Source organism: Stegodyphus dumicola, chromosome 12 (assembly GCF_044657685.1).
Source record: "Stegodyphus dumicola isolate Sdum_Otavi_A_Nest chromosome 12, ASM4465768v1".
NCBI lineage: Eukaryota > Metazoa > Arthropoda > Arachnida > Araneae > Eresidae > Stegodyphus > Stegodyphus dumicola.
The window spans coordinates 101,150,305-101,171,623 of NC_140779.1; the positions used below are offsets into that span (position 1 = coordinate 101,150,305).

General features: G+C 33.8%; 1 non-coding gene across 1 annotated transcript; it reads left to right on the forward strand.

Moving 5' to 3' along the window:
- Nucleotides 1-20,497: 20,497 nt before the first annotated feature.
- On the forward strand, nucleotides 20,498-20,579 carry TRNAS-GCU (transfer RNA serine (anticodon GCU)). Its single transcript has one exon. It is a non-coding gene; the product is annotated as a tRNA-Ser (tRNA).
- Nucleotides 20,580-21,319: the final 740 nt, after the last annotated feature.

The following is a 21,319-nucleotide window of genomic DNA, read 5'->3' on the forward strand; positions in this document are numbered from 1 at the left end:
GTATTGTGACCATCGTGACTGTGTATCAGTGAACGCGTGTTAAAATATATACCTTTTTCTAGTATTAAATAAAAATGTTAATATTACAGAGTCAAGATACCATCGTTATAACTACAGCAACAACACACGCCACCAAAAATGGCATCCATAGATGAAAGCCTAAGTACAAAATTAAGGAACGTCGCGGTATTCTGCTGTATCTTTCATTGCGTCATTTAATAAACTCTACAGTCTTTTAAAGTTTTGAGCATGCGCATCTGTATGAGAAATCACGCGACTTTGAAAAAACTTCCACTGCTTGCTGTTCTGTAGAAAGCAAATCCCAAATTTTAATTACTTTTTCACAATGGAAGAGAAAAACACCCAGCCCTTTGGATGTAATATAAAATCTGAAAGCTTTCAGATTTTTTTAATCCAAAGGGGCAAATTGCCCTGAAGGATTATTAATTTCGTTTTGGGATTTTACGTCGAAAACTTTAAAAGGCTGTATCACTTTTAAAATTGCCACCATATAGTATTACTCTTTCTTATATTTAAAGAAATTAAATAATGAAGAATCTGCATAAATGTATGTATACTTCTCGCAGTATGATAAAACAACAGTATCTGAGCCATCAAAATTTGAATAACGTAATCTTCCATAGAACATGGGCGTTTGGGAGCTCTAATTTCAATTTGAAATTTTTTTATTATCGATTTCAGATTTTGTAACATTTCCACGGATTTTTGATTAGAAAACTAAACGATTTTAAAGCGAGCAATGGCAACGTTGTAAGGAAAACATTGCGCGCGAAACCCTGCATCGGAAATTCTAAGGATATGCTGAACTTAAAATTAATTTGCGATATTGCTGTTGAAATTAATTTAATAGTTGGAGTTCGTAGAACATGATATTTAATAAATAAGTAACACACAAAAACGACCCCTTTGGACGTAATTAAAGCCTTAAACCTTTCAGATTTTTTTTTTTTTTTAAATTTTATTTTAAATGTTTTGGTTCTTCTTTTTTGGGGGGGCGGAAGGGGTTCGTTATTGTTGTCATTCTCAAATCCTAAAAAAATGATTGTAACTTGTAAACTTGACACCTGTTGATATTACAAAAAATAATACAAACATAAAGGGAAAAAGAAACGTTATATTTAAAACTATGCATATGTGTTTAATAAAATGAAAATAAATTGATATTTCGATTGTAAATCATTACAGACTATTTTTTCCCATTTGCAAGTAATGTTTTCGAAAATGAAAGCAATCAAATACAATCTGAGAGAGATCATTAAGCAGTCAAAATGCTCTAGTTAAAGCTCTAGTTTTTCTCTCGAGCAGTCAACATCAATATTGAAGAGCCAAAAAACATTTAGTTCTCTCTGTATGCTCGACTAGATTGAACATCAGTATTCAAACTTCAAGAAAATTAACAAGAACTGAACGTTGTACAAGACACAGGTACATTGGTTAGTCACTTTAATTTAAAGCATTATTCTATTCGTTAGAGAATCGGCGACTTATTAATATAACTACTAAATATTGTTTTTAACTCAGTATATGATGTTATTGAAGCAGAATAATCCTTTGAGCGTCACCTAACAACGAGTTTGTTACTCTCAGTTTGCCTGATTTTTTATATGGTTTTACTTAACTGGTTTCTGTAGTTGAGTAAAGTTTGAAATTACTTTTTGATGCCATTCAATCGATCTGAATTTCTCGAAATTTTTCTCACAGATTTATCTACGACTCAACACAATATTCTTTAGGGATTTTTCCAAAACTATCAATAGATTTTTTTTTTCAAATTTATTGTTGAATTTTTTCACGAATACTTACGTAATGGCCAAATTAATCATCCTGGAATTTTGAATTCTAGACGGAAAAAAATAAGGCTTAAAATTTTTTTCGGTTCTAATTTAATTTGCCGAATTCTAATTGTTTTTCAAAAATCATCCAATTAAAAAACATATCATTCATATGGTAATAATAAATGGATAAGAAAAATGATTTAATTCTCCGCTGTTATCAAGCTGACGATTTTAAGAAATAATGAGATTAGATTTCTAAATCAAACAGAAAATTAAATTAATTGTTGTAATCTTACGCCAGATTAGAACGAATAATTTTCTTACGTGCAGAAGTAGTAGTTTTTCTTTCTTGACTACTTTTCCGCATTCTATAGACAAAAAATTTGAAATAAAATATACAAAAAAGCTTTTCTTAATTAGATGGTTTTCATCAAATCTACTAAAAAAGGTAAAATAATTTTTTGTGCTATCATAATGTTAAATAAAATCACAGATCTCTCCCTTGCTAACAGAACTTTGAAAGAAAAGGAATGAGTATATTCAATTAATTAAAATTTCTTTTTCACAATTTTGATCTAAAATACTAGGAACATCCATTACTAGCAGCCTCAAGATTTTATTTTAATCGAATTTGATCAAGAATGTTAAGATAGCTGAAAATATTATTTTTTATATTAGTGTCTGAGTCTTGCAAAAGTCTTGTAATTAAAAAAAAAAAATATTTATACATTTTATGGAGTTTATTTATAAGTGAATATAAATGTAAAATATCATCTGATTTCTCATTTCCTATAAAAACTGAAATTTTTTCATTTTTCCTGCTTCTAGCTGTTATGTTGAGTGTGTTTCAAAATAATAGTTAAAGAAAACTTTATTTTATTATAAATGCCTAGCAATCCCCCGATATATTTAAAGAGAACACAACTATCAAAAATTATTTTACCATTGCATTTGTTAGAAAATTATTGTTGTAATCGTAAAATCTAAAAATATATTGCAAAAATACATATTCATATAATACACTAATACTGTACAACGTACTGGTTAGATCAGCGTTTCATTAACTCTGGTCCTCGAAGCCTGGCCTTCTGGTTCTCCTAGATTTCCAAAAAAGACAAAAAGTAAAATTCAAATTAACTGGGTGTATCACGTCGTAACTGAATACCTCAGAGTTTGGAAATTGCAATGGCAATCATCTATTACTTTTTCTTTCAAGACCAACATTTTTATGAAATTTATTACCTGTTATCCTACTTATGCGCTACTCCAGTCTTTTCACGAAAACGGTGATTAAAAGCACTATAATTGCGATGCTTTTCGGCATCGTTTCACTGCACATTTAAAACCACTGAGCTTATTACCAATAAAAATGGAATGTAGATTATAATTCAGTTTGATTTACGTATCTGCGTGTGTGAGGGTTTTTACCGCCAACTCAAATGTAAACAAAGTACCGAAATCAACTTAATGTGTGTGTCAATCTCAGACTTAAGCTTACCAGCATACATCAAACCAAGGGTCGAGGTTACTTCCTACCTCCATGGTTGAGTCCCTGGGCCTAGTTCTGCGGTGGACTGGTCGCGTAGTGTCGTTTAGTAGATGGAACATATATGATCAGATATAGTTAGTTAGTTACCAGCATAAATCCGCACATGATACAGCTGAGCAAAAATCGGCAAGCTCATCCATCTTATTAATGTGAATATCAATATTTATTCCAAGTGAATAAGATAAAGATTATCCATCCAAATTGTAATTGTTAAAAACGAATTAAAATTTTCTTCTATTAACATAATTACTTATTATCGCTTAAGCGAATTTTAATTAGTTGTGTTTTAAAAAAGACATTACCCGCTGCTTTTTAAAATTACTTCCGTTCCAAACGTATTCGATTTTATTAAGTGGTTGAATCAAGCTTTTCTAATAAACGGCGATTAGTGCATTTCAACCGTGATATCAGTTTTAAACTTTCCATACAAAATAATAACTAACAGCTAATCCATTAATTAATTCTAAAATAAGAATTAATACTAAAATTAAATTATTTAGCTTCATTAAAAAAATTTAAGCACATTTTTATAATTACGCTCTTAATGAAATTTTATCTTTAACAAACAACTATTATAGCTGTGTTAATTGTGAAGTCAGATAATAAAAATCAGCGTTATATTTGCAAATTTTCACAGGACTAGTTTCGATTGTTTTATCGAACCATCGTCCTCAGGAAAATGGTCCTAAATCGTGTCATGCAACATCCCGTACCAAACATTCACTTTTAGACATGTGCTTCCTTCTAACATGATAATTTTAGGAACACTAAATCCTCACATTATATTAAACAAAAACAACTGTCGAAAAAAAAAAAAAACTTTAATATACGAGTAGTAACACCAAAAAAATTAAAAAATTTACAGCATTACTTTAAACAGAGTACTTACTCCCAGTAATAGGCTAAACTTGTTCAGAGAACTTGGAGACACTCTACTCTATTTGTCATCCATGAGTTTTTACTGCTATAGCAAATTAGAACCAAATTCTTGACTTTCAAACATTGGGAATTTCTGCTTTTTTCAACAACCAGTGCTGTCTTCTTAATCATTGGATCCATATTGCATGTTAATAATACAGGAGATCAGAGACCACTGGGTGAGCAGCTCTGCCGCCGTGAAGACTTTATTCCTCACTCAGTGGGACCATGCTTATTTAAAATTTTATATTATTATGATAAAAATTTAATTTTGATGTATACATAATTTTTACATATTCTTGACACACATTGCCAGAATTTCATATAATTATTAACAGAAATTTTGATGATACGTACATAGAAGTTAGGCAGAAGTAAGTTCTGATAAAGTTTGTAGTTAGTCTGGAGTAAGTTTCATATTTGTAGATTGAAGTTATGTTAATAACACAGCAAGTAACTTCTAAGATTTATCCTAAGTTGCTAACAATTATTTTTAGTTAAAGCCACTGTCCTGTCTCTCCTAATTTCAGCTTACAATTTCCTGCCAGGACGTGCTTTCAGAATCGCGGTTAAATGCAAATGAAGGAGGAGAAAGTATTTAACATTGAAGTTCTACTGACTTCGTTAGAGAGCGCTTCTTAATTTCAACTTACCACTTCCGACCAGAGCGTATTTTTAGAATTATATTTGAATGCAAATTTGAAGAATAGTATTTAAGTTCTACTGTCTTAGTGAGAGAGAACCAGCGATTCTGACCAGCGCGCGTTCGCTTTTTAGGCTCCTCTCTCTTAAAGATCAGCCACGCTCGGCCGTATTTCATTCCCTTGATAGCTTCGCCGTTTAGTTAGCGTTAAGAGGCCAACTCTTGTAGAATCTTGATAGCTTCGGCTATATCTTTTGAGTTAAGTTTAGATAAGTTTTGTTTCTTGGTATTCCTGAGTTCAAGCCCAAGTGGAGGTTTTGCTGTAAAGTCCGAGAAGGTGTCAACTGTTAAAGTCTTATTTTCAGAAATAAAGGGTATTTAACCCATCCTGAGTTCTGTTCTCTGTCTGCTGAATAAAAGCGATTATTCGCTCACCAGTTCTCAAGGTTCCACACATTTCGCTTTAAATTACAGGTTGGAACATTACAAACTCATTCCGTTAATTTCTTAAACCAGCTGCTGTTTCGCTTTTAAATGTTAATGCGTGTTCTGGTAATATTTTGTAACGCAGTAAAATTTCCTCTGTGTCATAAATTTCGTATGGATGGCATTCCTTTAGCAGCATAACAAAACGTCTTTTATCCGGTTTATCAGATGCATGATTCTTCTCACCATGCAATTTTTGATGAATAACGTTGGATTTCTCTTTCTTCAACTTATGAGTCATATGTCAGTAGATATAAAATTCCTTCCCAGCATTTAGCGAATTAGTGAGAAAAGCTGTAGAAATAGAAATTTTTTTAGCTTTATAATAGCTTGAAACCATTCTAGATAAAGGAATCTCAATGTCTCGATTTTCTGTCTTTCCAGAACTTCTTTGACGTAGTTGCATTTTTTATTAATTCTTCATCATTATTAATTCTTCATCATTATTATTTTTCATCATTATTATTCTTCATCATTATTATTCTTCATTATTATTCTTTATCAACAAATTAAAAGAATGCTTCTTACAGTTTTGAGGTATCATTTCAGTTTCTAACCAGTTATTTTATGCTAATTTTCTATCCTATATCCCTAATTTCTATTAATTCAAATTATTATACTAATTTCAAATTAGGTAGAAAGAGCAGACTTTAAACTCAGAGGGTGTTCTGCCTGCTTGAAGGCCAAGTTGCTAAATTTAACTCTCTTGCAGTTAGTATTCGGCTGAGATGAGTTATTCTTGTCATTGGGATTGTTTACGCCGATCTTAGATTAAAGCCAGCTTGCGCGTTATTGAAATTGTGAAGCCGTTAGGCTAAACTTAGTTTCATTAATTTTAGTTTCTCCATTATCTTTAGTGTAAACCAAATTTGTTGGCTTCTTCTGTAATCAAGATTTGGTGCCCACTGTTAAACTTTATTTGAGTTAATAAAAGTGTCCTTTTACACGATTCCCTGTCTCTGTGGCAGTTACATATTGATAGTTCACAGATTAATAGTTCACAGATTGTCTTTAGAGTTTAGATCTAGTTTATGTTACCAAAGAACTCTACAGTTTATGTTACCAAAGACACTAGAAAAGTCTCTACAGTGATTTACATGATTTCATAATTCGCTTTTCTAGCCAACAGAAGCGAAATTTTGTCTATCGAATCTATCTTCCACTTCATAATTATAAGGAAAACCGATATTTTCAATGCTTTTCCTTCAGCCTACGGTCAACATTTCCTTTCCATTCAAAGACTCTTAATATACGGTAGTGCTTAGAAGCATTTAATGAATTTTTTATAACTCTTTCTGAACATAATGCATCTTTTCTAAAGGACAGAGTTTCAATGTGGAAACCTTAAAAAATGAGATACAGAAATTGAACTTCCACTTCTTATTAACTGGTATTCGAGAAGGAACCCTCTTCATTTACAGTGTCTCTATTGGACTGTTTCTGTTAACATTGAGATATGGAAATTCTACTATTCTAATAGTCAACGCGGATAAAGAAAACGAAAAAAAGCGTATCACAGGTACAGGAAACCGGGGGTAGGAAAATTTTGGTCAAACCTATTTTATAGAAGCACTATATACCTGAAAGACAAAGAAGTATTCCACAGTTGGTTAAATGGTTGAACCACGAAAAGTTTTAATAGGTACACTGCGCGAAAAGAAAAGGGACAATTCTGTATCTCCCGCTCTACATCTGAGTCTATTGAAGAAATTCAACTTGCTCTTTTCATGTCTCGAAAGCCCGACTTAAGATATGTATTAAATTTATGTATATCATTGCTCTAATTTAGGCATTTTGACACAAAGTCGTACTTTTCCTGAAATGACATGCCAATTTTGTTTTCCACATTTCGATTCTGCGACTCAAATTATGCCAAACTGCTAAGTTTTGTAGAAATCGCAAGAGTTGTTTTTAAAAAATTAGTTCTCAAAATTTTAGCTCCTGCATATTAATTGGATTTGATACATATATATTAATATCTCTTTTTTTTATTAAACTTATTTGATTCTTCCTTTCTTATTTCGAAATTTAGGTTCATTCCAAATAAAATTCGCTTATTCTTTATGATTTATTTTTAAAATTTGTATTTTAAAATAATTTTTATAAATTTTTCGAAAAAAATTTTGAACTATAACCTTAACAATTTTTGCCGTCATATTAAAGTAAATACATTTCTAAGAATACCTGCAAAAAATTAGAGTTTTTTATTCAAAATTTCAAAAAGATATACGTGAATTTAAAGTTTGGCGCGTTTTGAAATTTGGCATACTTATCGTAAGCATTAATAACGAAACTGTGGTTTACGCACTTTGTTAAAATTATTTGAAAGTATGAACAATGACTTTTTTCCGCTCGTGGACAATGAAGAAAAGGAAAGGAAAGTAGGTTGCTATAAATCAAGACGTTCTGTAAATGAATTATTCTTGGCTCAATCTGCAAAAAAAAAAAAAAAAAAAAAAAAAAATGTGCCAAGATAAATTTTTAAATTTCTCCATAAATTCTCGCCAAAAATTAAAAAATTTAATACCTAGGTATAATTTGAGAAGTAGAATCAAAGTATGGAAAGATATTGGTATGCTTTTTCAGAAAAAGTCCGATTTTGTGTGAAAATACATACGTTAAAGCAATGCTATACATATTTGAATTTCGTCAATTGGGCCAGTAGAACGGAAAATATAGAACTGCCCCCCTTTTTTTCAATGTATGTGCAAGATATATAGAGACATTATGTATTTTTTTAAAGCAGGAGAGTTGAAAAATGAGCAATGCCCTCTCCAGGGCTCGAACCATTGACATCTCGAATACGCCTCGAGCGTGCTGACCACTACACCACGAAGGCATGCTAAGAAGGCTGGAGAAATTCCTTATATACTTTCCCTTTTAAAGGGCGACTGGGGTTTAGGGGACCCAGTCGCCAAAGCCTGGTGGTGAAGAATCATCATTCACCACTTTTTGTTAAGACATGCTAAGAAGGCGGGAGAAATACCTCATAGATATTCTGCCACTGAAGAGTTAGTCTTTTGCCAATCTGATATACTAATAAACGGCGGTTTTTCTATTGATTAGTATAAATTAGTTTTGGTTCTTGGCAATTGGAACGTAATAAGCGGCTGAGTTTATTAACCATTGAGTTTAATAAGCGGAAGGCACGGTATAAGTATACTGGTAGAAACATATTGTTACGAAATGTAGAGGCGTGGTAAGATGGCTTCCACGAAGCAAGTTTAGGGTTGCCATAAAATAGCAAAGGAAGGCAGAGCTGCCACATTTGGCGAGAAATCGCCCGTTCGGCGACATTTGGTGACAAAATTGGCGATATGCCATGGATGGTTGGAGAACCTTCTGGAATGAATTCTTACCGGTTTAGCCCTGAATGTTCTCGAACACAAGCCGAAAGCTATATAAACCCTGCTGGCTCGCAGTCAGTGAGAGTGCCTCGTCGAGAGGGCGAGTGAGAGTGCCTCGTCTGGAGTGCGAGATAGTTAGTATCGAGTTGATGTCTCGTCTAGCGAGTCAAACCCTGCGAGTTGATAGCCGGGCAGCGAGTGCCGGGTGGGTTGTTGAGTACACCGAAAGAGTCTCGTAGTGCATCGTCGGGAGAGCGTGCTGAGCTCCGGGAACGACTGAACCGAAGTGTCGCGAGCCATGCTCTGTGTGTCGTCGAGTGCAACGCGAGTTGTATAGGGGAGAGTCTCGAGAGTACGTGGAGTTCCGAGAACGACCAAGCAGAGTCGGGAGCTGTACTCTAGTACTTTGCCGTGAAGCTGTCTCCTCCGTGATAACCTGATAACCTGGAGGCTGTGTCGCTGATCGTGTCAGCGTGCTTATAGTAGTTCATCGACGACTGTAGAAACGTGTTTTGGAGCTGTCCTGACAACACTGGCCAATAAAGTGTATTTCGATACTTCATCAATTGTCGTCGTTATTCACTCCAAATCTACGAGCCCTGTACGAACGTGAAGGAAGAAAATAACGTAACAACTGGTGTCAGAAAAGAAAAACGCAACAATATGCTAAAAAAATTGCTTTCGTAGGGTAAAGAATAAAACGATCCGAAGAATATTGTAATTAATAAAAATGATCCTCTCTTGAAAAAGTCTGAAAAAACGTTATGTTAGACAATACCCTTAAAGAGTTTAACTAGCGGATAAACTATTAACTAACTACTGTTTGCTTAGATTTCAAAGCACGTTACATGCCGAAAACATTTTCTACTATAGTTACTATAATCGAATTGTTTCATTGTCATTGTATCTATCGCAAAGCTATTGGGACTTTAAATAATTAATATTCCTAGCGTGCAACTGAAGACAAGCATTGATCGAACGTAATTAGTGACCATATCCAAAGTGTATAGTTCAAATAATTCAGTGCTAGATTACTGTTGAGTTACAAGCAATTTGAAATTCAAATTCAAAATTTCTCAAAAAAAAAAACAAAAAAAACATGAAAAACCTTTTTTTCTAAAACTTTTTCAAGTATTATTACATTTGTAAACAGTTGTAAGTTAAAGATTTTAATAAATTGATTTATTCTTCTGAAATATGGAAATTTGAAGTTAAATTTTTAAGTGATAATGAAAACACTTATTTTAAAAATATTACTGTGCAAATAAAATTTGCGTACGTGGTTAGACAGGGCAGTATGAGAATTTTTACTAATTTGTTGTATAATATCTGTGTTGTGGCGTCACGGTTTTGCTGAGTGTTGACTTTTATCGCTTGAGAATTCCCGTTCTCCTCGTTTTACGTCACGCCAATTTTCAACGAATCGAGAAGCTCGTAATTTTTTTAAATTATGCAAGCAAGACTTTTTTAAGCCTAATTCTTAATTTTAACTTGTGATTATTTTCGCCTAAGTAACAAACGCTGGTGGTTTTCCCACTCTGAGCTGGTATTAAAGGCAGGTGGATAGATTTAAGTATGACTTAAAATGGTTTGGTTTGGTTTATTAGATTACGGCAAAGCACTCGAGGGCTATCTGCCTTAAGGGAGGGATGCCTTCGTGGAGGACTTTTTAAGGGAAACTGGCTCGTATACACGTTACACATGGGGAAAACCACGAAAACACCCATGCAGCCAGCCCGTTCGCGGGATTCGAACCTCGGACCGAACTACCAGTGTTCAGCGACGTTACCGCTCGGCCGCTGGTGGGCCTATGACTTAAAATGAATTTGCTGTAATGGAATGTATTAATTACAGGTTGTATTGTATTTTATGTCCATTAACCCGTTATTAAAATTTTAATTTTTGCTAAAAAATCTTTCAGTATTTCTCCCCAGAATGCAAATTAGCTTTGTAGTGTTTTTACGTTGAGGGTTTTGAATTTTAGAACGAGAAAGATTTTGGCACTCGAGGTACTGCTAGTCTTTCGCTAGTTTTAATTAAAGTGATATTTCTGCTTTCGCATTCACGATAGCCGTTGCAATAAACATACGCGCCGTTAAAATAACTGAAATATTTCCCCTATATTGATAAGCCGTAGAGACGTAGCGATAATTTGCTATTAGCCTAGTAGGGACTGCAGGACTTTAACCTTCAGCTCTAATTATCAATAGTATACCTTCAAGGCATATTTTTTTATACAGAAACATAATCTAACTACTATTACTTAGGAAGCTCTCTGCATTTAACTTTAATTTTTAATTTCTCAGGAAGCTGCTTTATTAATAGTTTGGGAATATTTTTTGCATTGAAATGTAATTTTTAATTGCTTAGAAATCTGTTTTGCACTAAACTTTAATTTTCAGCTGCTCAGCTCCTTTGCATTGAACTGTAATTTTTAATCTCTTAGAAAGGGACTTTTCATTGAAAATCAATTTTTAATTGCTTAAGCTGTTTTACCCTAAACTTTAATTTTCAATTATCGCGCAGCAAGACCACAGGTCCGGGGTTCGATTCCCGGGCTGGGCAAGGTCGACATTGCTATAGCTTGACATTTGATGCCATTTCCATTCTGATAAGTTTCGTAGTCTCCAGGAATTATCTTATCTGCCATTCGGGCAATAAGAACGTTAAACACAACGCAATTCAAAGCGCAATTAAAAAGAAGGAAGCTCGCACGGAGAAATATCAGTACTCCGTAATCGACTTTGCACTGAGTAACTGATGTTGTCCCCGGTCTTATTACGGCCAGTGTTACAATAGAGTTGCGTCTGTATTCTTTTCCGGCAAAGCTTCGCCTCTTTAGATTTTAAGGTTATATTGTACGGGGGGGGGGATCTGAAAGGTTTCAGATTTTAAATTACGTCCAAAGGGGCGTTTTTTTAACGTTTTGTGTGTTACCTTTATTTGTTAAATATCACTTTCTTTGCACTTGAGCCATAAAATTCAGTTCAATAGCAATGTCGCAAAATAATTTTAAAATGAGCCTATCTTTAGAATTTCCGATACACAGTTCCGCGCCCTGAAGATAAAAAGGTTTTTCTTCCCTGCCGTAGAGTGTTGCCATTGCTCGCTTTGAAATATTTGAGCTTCTTAATCAAAAATTCATAAAAGTTTTACAAAATATGAAATCGATCATAAAACAAATTCCAAATTTCAAATTTGGTCTTCCACATGCCTATATTCGTAGGAGGATGACGTCATTCAAAATTCGATAGCTCCATGTACCGTTGTTTTATCACAATGCGAGAAATAGATATACGTTTATGCAGATTTTTCATTATTTAATTTCTTCAAATATAATGCAAGACTCTAACATTGGGTGGCAACAGTTTGAAAAGTGAAACTTACATTTATAGTGAACCAACGCAAATTCGCATAGCGAAAACAATAGTCCTTCAGGGACAAAACTCCTTTGGACTAAAAAAGACAAAAAAAGACCAAAAAAAAAAAAAAAAAAAAAAAACTATGCCAGCATTAACAAAAGTTCAAATTTATGCTGCAAATTCTAAACATATGCTGCTTTAAAAATGTTTATATTTTGTTGTTGAACTGTATGTGGCGTAAGTGTCAGAAAAAGAGATACTTATTTATAAAGCTAAAAAGGCAAAAACGTTGTGTTAGCGGATGTGAATTCGAAAGAAGATTGGTAACATGCTACGCTCAGCGAGAGCATAAGAAACCTTAACAAACCTTCTGGTACGACGTTAAAATCTGAATATTTTCAAATTTCTTTTTCCTTAGCCCAAAATATGCTATTAGTCTCGAAACAGAATTTTGCATCTGTTCACTATTAACAGGGAATCACTTTTCAAATTTTTGCCATCATATATTATCCACCTGTATTATTAAAAAAATAAATAATAAAGAATCTACATGTACGTTCCTTGCATTCCGAAAATATGACAGTACAAAGAGCCATCCAATTTTAAATAACGTGGTGCTCCACCCGAACATGTGTATCTGGAAGTTCAAATTTTGAATTTCGAATTTGTATTATTATTAGTCCAAAGGGGCTTTGTCCTCGAAGGACTATGGTTTTCGTTTTGTTATTTTGCGTTGAATCACTATTAAATTTTATATTATTATATATATTAACCGCTAAATTTTAGAGTCCCGCATAATATTTGAAGAAATTAAATGATGAAAAAATCTGCATAAATGTATGTATATTTCTCGCATTGTGATAAAAAACGGTACATAGAGCCATCGAATTTTGAATGACGTTATCCTCCTACGAATATGGGCATGTGGAAGACCAAATTTGGAATTTGTTTTATGATCGATTTCATATTTTCTAAAAATTACGAATTTTTGATTAACAAGTTCAAGTATTTCAAAGCGAGCAATGGCAATACTCTACGGCGGAGAAGAAAAACCTTTTTATCTCCAGGGGCGCGGAACTGTTATCGGAAATTCTAAAGATATGCTCATTTTAAAATTATTTTGCTACATTGCTATTGAACTGAATTTTAAGTGCAAAGAACGTGATATTTAATAAATAAATTTAACACAAGAAAGGTTAAAAAAACGCCCCTTTGGACATTTAAAATCTGAAATCTTTCAGATTTTTTTTTATGTTTCATATTTTTAAACATTTTAAAGAATGCTTGAATGACAAACTCAAAGATTTGAAAGCCAGCAGTGGCAGCACTGTTCGGAATAAAACGTTTTTATCTTCAGTGCTCGTGATGTTGCTGTTGAATTGAATTTTATGTGGCATTACTGCTAAGAACTTGATAGTTAATAATGCAGAAACACAAATGTTTGTTGGGAAATTTGCATTTTGCTCGTGTGGCTGCGTAGTGCTGAAGATGTGTAAAGTTCAGGGCTATGTAGTCTTGCGGTAGAAGCAAAGGTTTCTCTGTTTGTATAGTATGTATGAGAAGATGGATATAAGATGGATCCCGACATGACTATTAGCCGTAATTCTCTTCAGCTGGTGCAGTGATCTGGTGTATAGAATCCTGATATGGGAAGGATCTGTCGAATATTGCCATGGAAATAGGAATCTAGCAGAATCTTCTTCACAGCATTTAGCATTTATATGAATTAATGTATCGAATTGTAGCAACCAAGTGTCTGTCGACATAGCAGTCAAGTTAGTCGGCCGTTATCCACCCTCCCATCTTCTTCATGTTATGTTTATTCCTGATATGTCATAGGTTGACATATCTTGTTTATCGGTTTTGTTAAGCTCAAGAAAAGCAACCATTACAGTTTGTGTTTAACTTACAGTATGTATGCCCTTTTGGTAAGAAATCAGGTTTGACACGACGCCAAAACTCTCATCACCAAATCAAAGTTCTAATATCATATGTACTGGTTATCTTTAATTAAGGAAAAATCACAAAAGTGACGATCACTCAAAAGGTTACGTGTAGAATTTAATGAAACTGACCCACAGTATACAACACATAGTAAGGTATAAAATAACATAAAAAGAAATTACCAGACTGGTGTGGTGTTACAGAAATTAGCATAGGTACAAAATGGACAAATAGGATGTTTCAATTTGGTAGAGAAAAATTGCCTTAATTATGGAGTACGATCTCTCCTAGAAACAATAGAACACATACAAGCAATTTTCAATGCTGTCAGCAATTTTCAATGCTATCAGTTCCGTAAGAAGTGAAAGCCGTTACGCTTGCAAAGAAGTTGAAAGCATGGCAAGGGTCTGAAGAGGTGGACTATATGTCTTCCTAAAGCATCCCAAACATGCTCGATAGGATTCAGGTCCAGTGGCCACTCCATTCGCTGAACTGTTTGCTGCTGAAGCTAATCATCCACGATGCGAGTCTAGCAGATGGAGCCCTGTACGGTCTAGCATTGTCGTCCTGTCCTGAAGAAAATTATCACCTATTGTCGCAGCGTAAGAGAGCACATAAGCATCAAGGATGTCATCTCTATAGATCTGAGCATTCATGGCTTCACATGGAAAGATATGGACATCTTTGCTTCCACTCAAAGAGATACTGCCCCAAACACAGACACTGCCTCCTCCATATGCATCTCTTTTACGGATGTTTGACGGATGGATGATAAAGGGTTCCAGGTCCTCTCCAAATCAAATAACGCCTACTGTCGCTTTGGAGGCTAAACATGGACTCATCCAGGTTTAGCCGTAATGATAGCAACTCTCCACTGATCAGCTATCCAGGGGAATGTTGACCTGCCCACCTCAAACCTTCTCTTCTATGATGTGATATGAGCGGCACCCAAATGGCTGGTTACCCTCACGTACAGAGTTCTTTCGTGAAGCCTTTTACGCACGGTTGATGTTGATACCAACTTTTCAGCGGCTGCAACAAGGAAGGATCTGACTTGAGTTGGAGTTGAGGTTCCATTCCTTTGCGCAAAACAACAAATATTGGTAATTAGCTGTCGTCGTAACGGTTAGCCGTCTTTAGTAAACCTCCTGGATGCCGAATCTATGGTTAGAAATTGTTGCCAAAGTCTATAAGCTACAGATGGACTCATATTTAGCCATCTGGTCATCTTTGTCTGATTTTGTCTTGCCTCTATTCTCCCAGCAGTTTTCCACCGTAGTTTGATGCCTGGAGATCAAAAAATAGATTTTCGAAAATTTATTTTTTTCTGTACATAAATTTCAAATAATTTTAAAGCAAGTTTTACAATGAATTTTATAGATAAATTTTACTATAAATTCCAAAATTCCATAATTAAACTTCATTTTATGAAACTTGCACTAAATGTAAACAAACAAGGTTACCATTCCCAAAGGAAACAAACGCAGCAAACCGTGAAGTTCTTGAACTTGTACATTGGAGTCCCATGAATGTCACATATTTAAGTGGCGCAAAATACTTCATAGCATTTATCGACGGCAAATCGCAGAAAATTACTGTGTTCGCCCTACCGAAAAGGTCCGAAGCTGTTAATAATAAAAAGTCCGAGTTTATAATAAAAAGATAAAAAGATAAAAAGAAAAAAGGTTTGTAAGCCATCTTACTAAACCGATCATTGATATGATGAATTGAAAAAAGACGGAAAGAAATAGAAAAAAATGTTTACCAAAATTTACACTGCATCTGGAATTCTAAATAAAATTTTCGTGATTTTGCGTGAGTGAAGCAGCAAACTGGTAGACTGTGAGTACAGCGACAGTGTAAAATTCCTTAACAAACCTTTTTGGGAGACCGTTAAAATCTGAAAACTTTCAGATTTATTTTGGTAGTTTTTAACTGCTATTTAAATCAAGTCACTCATTTAGGCAGCTGGATGGCACATAAGTTCGAACCCACTTTCTAACTATATCCTCCATCCGAGTTCTTCCATGCAGTAACAATCCAACGGAAGCCGAAATTTAAAATTTAACTGCTTGCTAAAGACTTTACTATCTACTCTAAGCAAGTTCGCCTCAACAAATTGCCAGGCGCCTTAATAAGTGAAAATTTTAATCCTCGCGATATCTGTAGCACGTGTGGCTTGCCTGGTAGCGGGAGCTTCAATGGAAACAATTAAAAGGGTTGAGCAAAGTTTTAATTAATGTTTATACTTGGCCAGATTTAGGGATTTAAATACGGGAGCTACGAATAAAAGCGAAAATTACTCTCAGCCGCTGGAGTTGGGGGGCCTCCAGCATCAGCACGTGGAGAGCTCAAAACGCTTTTGCACGGTAGTTTAACTATTCATTATGAGACCCGGATGGCTCGGGAGTGGTTTAAGAAGGTTGAGGTTTGGTTGGTTGAAGAAAGATGTATATTTCGGAGTCGCATTTTCACGCGGTGCGCTGAAACTATTTACCTTAACGAGAGTGGTAATAAAGGAAGTATGAGTCTCTAATAGAAATTAAAACGACCAAAATAGAAAGTGTATAAATAAATAAAATAATAATTAAAAGAAAATCTGAAAGGTTTCAGATTTTAAATTACGTCCAAAGGGGCGTTTTTTTTTTTAACATTTTGCGTGTTACTCTTATTTATTAAATATCATGTTCTTCGCACTTAAACCATAAAATTCAGTTCAACAGCAATATCAAAAAATAATTTTAAATTGAGCATCTCTTTAGAATTTCCGATACACAATCTCACGCGCTGGAGATAAAAATGTTTTTTCTGTACAAAGTTACCATTGCTTGCTTTGAAATTCTTGAGTTTGCTAATCAAAAATTCATTAAAGTTTTACAAAATATGAAATCGATAATAAAGCAAATTCCAAATTTGAAATGTGAAATTTGCTTTATTATCGATTCCAGATGCCCATATTCTACGCCCATACTTCCAGATGCCCATATTCGCAGTAGGATTATGTCATTCAAAATTGGATGGCTCTAAGTACCGTTGTTTTATCGCAATACGAGAAACATACATACATTTGTGCAAATTCTTCATTATTAAATTTCTTTAAATATAATACAGAGCTCTAATATTTGGTGGCAACAATTGGAAAGTGATTCGGACTTTTATAGTGAACCAACGCAAAATGCCGAAACGAAATTAATAGCCTTTCTGTGCAAATTGCCCCTTTGGGCTAATGAAAAAATGAAAAAGTTGTAAAAGGATTCAGATTTTAAAGTTGCACTCGAGGGTTTGCTAAAGTTTTTCTTATGTGTTCGCTAAGCACCGCAGGTTACCAATCTGCTCTTAATCTCATTCCTGCTATCACAATATATATATATATATATATATATATTCTATTAGCTTTGTTATTAAGCATTGCTTTCTTCGAACTTACGCCACAAAATTGTAACGGAAAATAATCCCTAAATATTGTTGCGTGCTTACGGGTTCGTAATGAATCGAATGCACAAGTCCAGTGAAAAGTAAATAAAATTCATTCTCATCCCAAGAATAAATACAAAATGCTTAAATTTCCTCAGAGATATTCGTACAATATCGCAATATCTCACAGTAGTTATATTTTAAACTAAAACGTTTTACAGAACACAATTCAAAACACAGAAAGCTAATCCGATTTCACCGCGGATTCGTTAGAATAAACAACAACAGTTTTCTAAACAACTCAATTGAGATGTTGTGTTCTAGCTTTTATAAGCTTTTTAAATGCACGAGAACATTCTCGACTTTTCTGGTTATGAAGAGTACAATTACGAGATATCTATTTATTAAAATATTAAATGCGTGTGCTCCTGTATTTAATTTTTTCCGGCGTAGCTTTCTTTTCAAATAAGTCTCGTGCTGCATTGCACGGGGATATAAAAATACTTTAATTACAAATTCTACTAAAATAGCTAAATAAATGCAAAAACCGTAACAATATTTAAAAAAACAGCCTGTCTTTAGACTTCCTGATAGAATGTTAGGGGTTGCCATGCATTTTTTTATATTCACTATAATATTTAGAACTAGACGCTCGAGCGGCCAGCCATCTAAAAGTGTTATATATATGTAAAGAAAAATGTGCATAATGATTTTAATAAGTCTAGCTAATGTCATTTTATAAAAATGTATAATATTTCTAATTAGACATCTCGTGATTTAAATGCAATTTAATTTAAATCAATCAGATTAAAAAATAGAAAAATTATTTTAAAAAACTGCGTTTTTGCTTTTCAATCACATTTTTCTTTTCTTTTCTTGGGGGGGGGGTTGCCACTTAGCAACGGAAATTTTAAATTTGAAAATTAAATACATACGCCTTACTGAATAGCAACTCTCTGTCTGCGGGAATATAATAAGTATTTTATTTGAGGCAGTAGCAACACTTTGCTTTCGAATAGCCGAATTTGTGGATTAAAACTGAAAGATAAATGTCTTGTATTTTGCGGAATGGCAATAATCTTGCGCGCTGGAAATAGAAATTCTTTTTTGGACAGTGTTGCCACTATTCATTTTTAAATCGCTGATTTTTTAATCAAAAATTCCGTTAATTTGTACAAAACGCGAATTAAATCAAAAACTAATTCAAAATTCAAGTTTCGAGGTGTCCATGCTGGTGTGAAGGACTATGTGTATTTAAGGCTTTATAGGTCGCGTCCTTTTCACACAGGTTCTTAATTATTTAATTCCATTTTAAATAATACGTCGTGATAGCATTTCGTGGCAACAATTTGAAAAATCTGATGTGTACGCCACATGACTTCCTTGTACGGAATATTAAATTATACGCATTTTGTCTTGCATTTCATTTAAACGCATTGGATTGAATTAAATCTACTTCGCCGACAGCGCATAAACTATAATAGAATAAATGCATTCTGTAAAATTCACTCTATTTGTTTACCATAGCGACACTCTGGCGCTAGGTTCACTTACCAGTATTATATTTCGTTCATATTATAACTCAGAATGCACAAAATTTATATCATTTAAAGCATTATCTAATCGTTGCCACATGTTTTATTCAAATACTATAATAAAGCTAGAATGATGTATAAAAGGAATTAAGCAAACAAAACAAAAACGAAACAGTTTTTCACAGACGATTGAGCATTTCTCATTCAAATAATTCAGTTCTCACTTCACGACAATGCAAAAATACATAAAAACTCAAAATATCTGTATTAAAAATTACGAAGTAAATCTTAAACACTTATTTCCTCGAAAAAATTCCAGAGAAAGATTTAATTCGCAATAATTAAATGAAGACATTATCTTTGTTGTTGCCAAGCTAAGTTTCTCTAGATTGGCAACAAGTCCACTATTCTGCTTTTCAAACGTAAAAAAGCAATGACCGCCATCAAAAAAATTATTAGCTTAGCGGCACTTAAACAACTTTAAAATTGTTGATAATTCTAAAAATATTGCATAGAGATTTACTAAAGGCAAAAAAACCTTAACCGGAAGATAAGAACAACATAATTCAATCATTTTTTAAAGCAAAAAATGTACAATTTACAAACATATAAGAGTAAAGAATTTGAGATCACTGAGCCGGGTAACAGAGTGGATTATATATATAAATATATTTATATACGTTTGGTGCGGCCGATTGCAACCAAAATACGAGGTGCATATCTAACATGTTATAGCAGTCCTATATACAAAATTTCAACGTTCTGAGGCTACTCGTTTTTGAGTTATGCTAGATACGTACGTACGTACATACGTTCGTACAGACGCCACGAAAAATTCTCTTCAGAATTCATTTTAAAGCAGTTTTATAATTTTTTTGGAGGAAAAGAGTCTTTTATTCTGTGCTTACGTACAGATATCACGCAAAAACATCGTTAAATGTCATTCGATAGCGGTCAAAATAGATATTTTCGTTGAAATATGCTGCCTGAAACTTTTCGCAATTACAATACTTCCTTTTTACTTCGCACAAGGAAGTAATAATGATCTGGACACAAAACCGATGCTGACAAAAATTTAGTTTCGAAACTAATAAACACCAAAATGTATAAAAATAGCACTATTAAAAAACCTGAATTCACAGAAGCTTCTTCCAAATCTAAAGACATTCCATCAAATTTCAGCCTCTTAAACTGTACTTTCATGCTTTCATATTTGTCTATATTTTTATTTATGTATCTATAGTTCATAACATAAAAATTAAAAATATTTTTAAAAATCTTTCGCATAATTGCTTTCTATTAACTTACTCTTCAATACCCTTTAAAAAAAAATCTTGCATGATGAAAGATACACAACCAAGCAGTTATCTAAAGAGGGAAAACTATTGTTTGTAATCTCTCCCTTTTCGTTACAAAGAACTATTGGGCGTAATCTTATTTACTCAGATTGGTTGGGCAAACAATGGCTGATATTTCATTCTCAAAACAGAACTGTAACCCGTAGACGAGGTGGCCGAGTGGTTAAGGCGATGGACTGCTAATCCATTGGGCTCTGCCCGCGTGGGTTCGAATCCCATCCTCGTCGAGTGCTTGCTTTTATTCCCTTTTTCACCAAATTTGCAACAAAACATTTCTGGAAAGCATCGCTATACACTTGCAAGTAATGAATTTTTATTTCAGCACATTTTGAAGATTAGCTAAAATAATTTAAGAAACTGAAAGATTTTTCTTTCTTTCTTTTAAGAAGCAGTTACTTGTTGATTAAGTTTTTATCTCGAGGATATTGTTTAAACCCTCATTTACTGATTATTTCATCATCTTGTTATGAGAACGTTGTTCAGAATTTCAAACAAGAAATGACTGATACTGTCCAGAAAAGGGGTACTTACGCTTTATCGCAACCGCCTTAGTAGAAATCGCCAAATTTTTCAGAATTTTCTTATTTCTGGCAACCATGCGCATAATCATTCTTCATTTTGCGATCATAACTCGTGTCGTCATCATCGCATAACATTTATTTTCTCCGCGTCGTTTGAGACTACAGTTTATGTCAGCCTTCAATCGCATGATTTTCACGAGCGAAACACGATAAACGGAATCGAAGTGGGGGCGGGGGAACTAAGCGAGTCTCTTTTTTCCGCAGCTGTTGTTTACATGATTAGGAGTCAAATCGCATTGCAAAAAATAATCTTAAAATTCCTCTTTTAAAGTTCATTATTTAGACTATAATCAGGAGAAAAGGCATTAAATGAGAAGGTAATAGATCCTGACAAGTTCGAGTAGATGGACAGACTAACCAGCCCATAACATGTAGATAACTGGCTT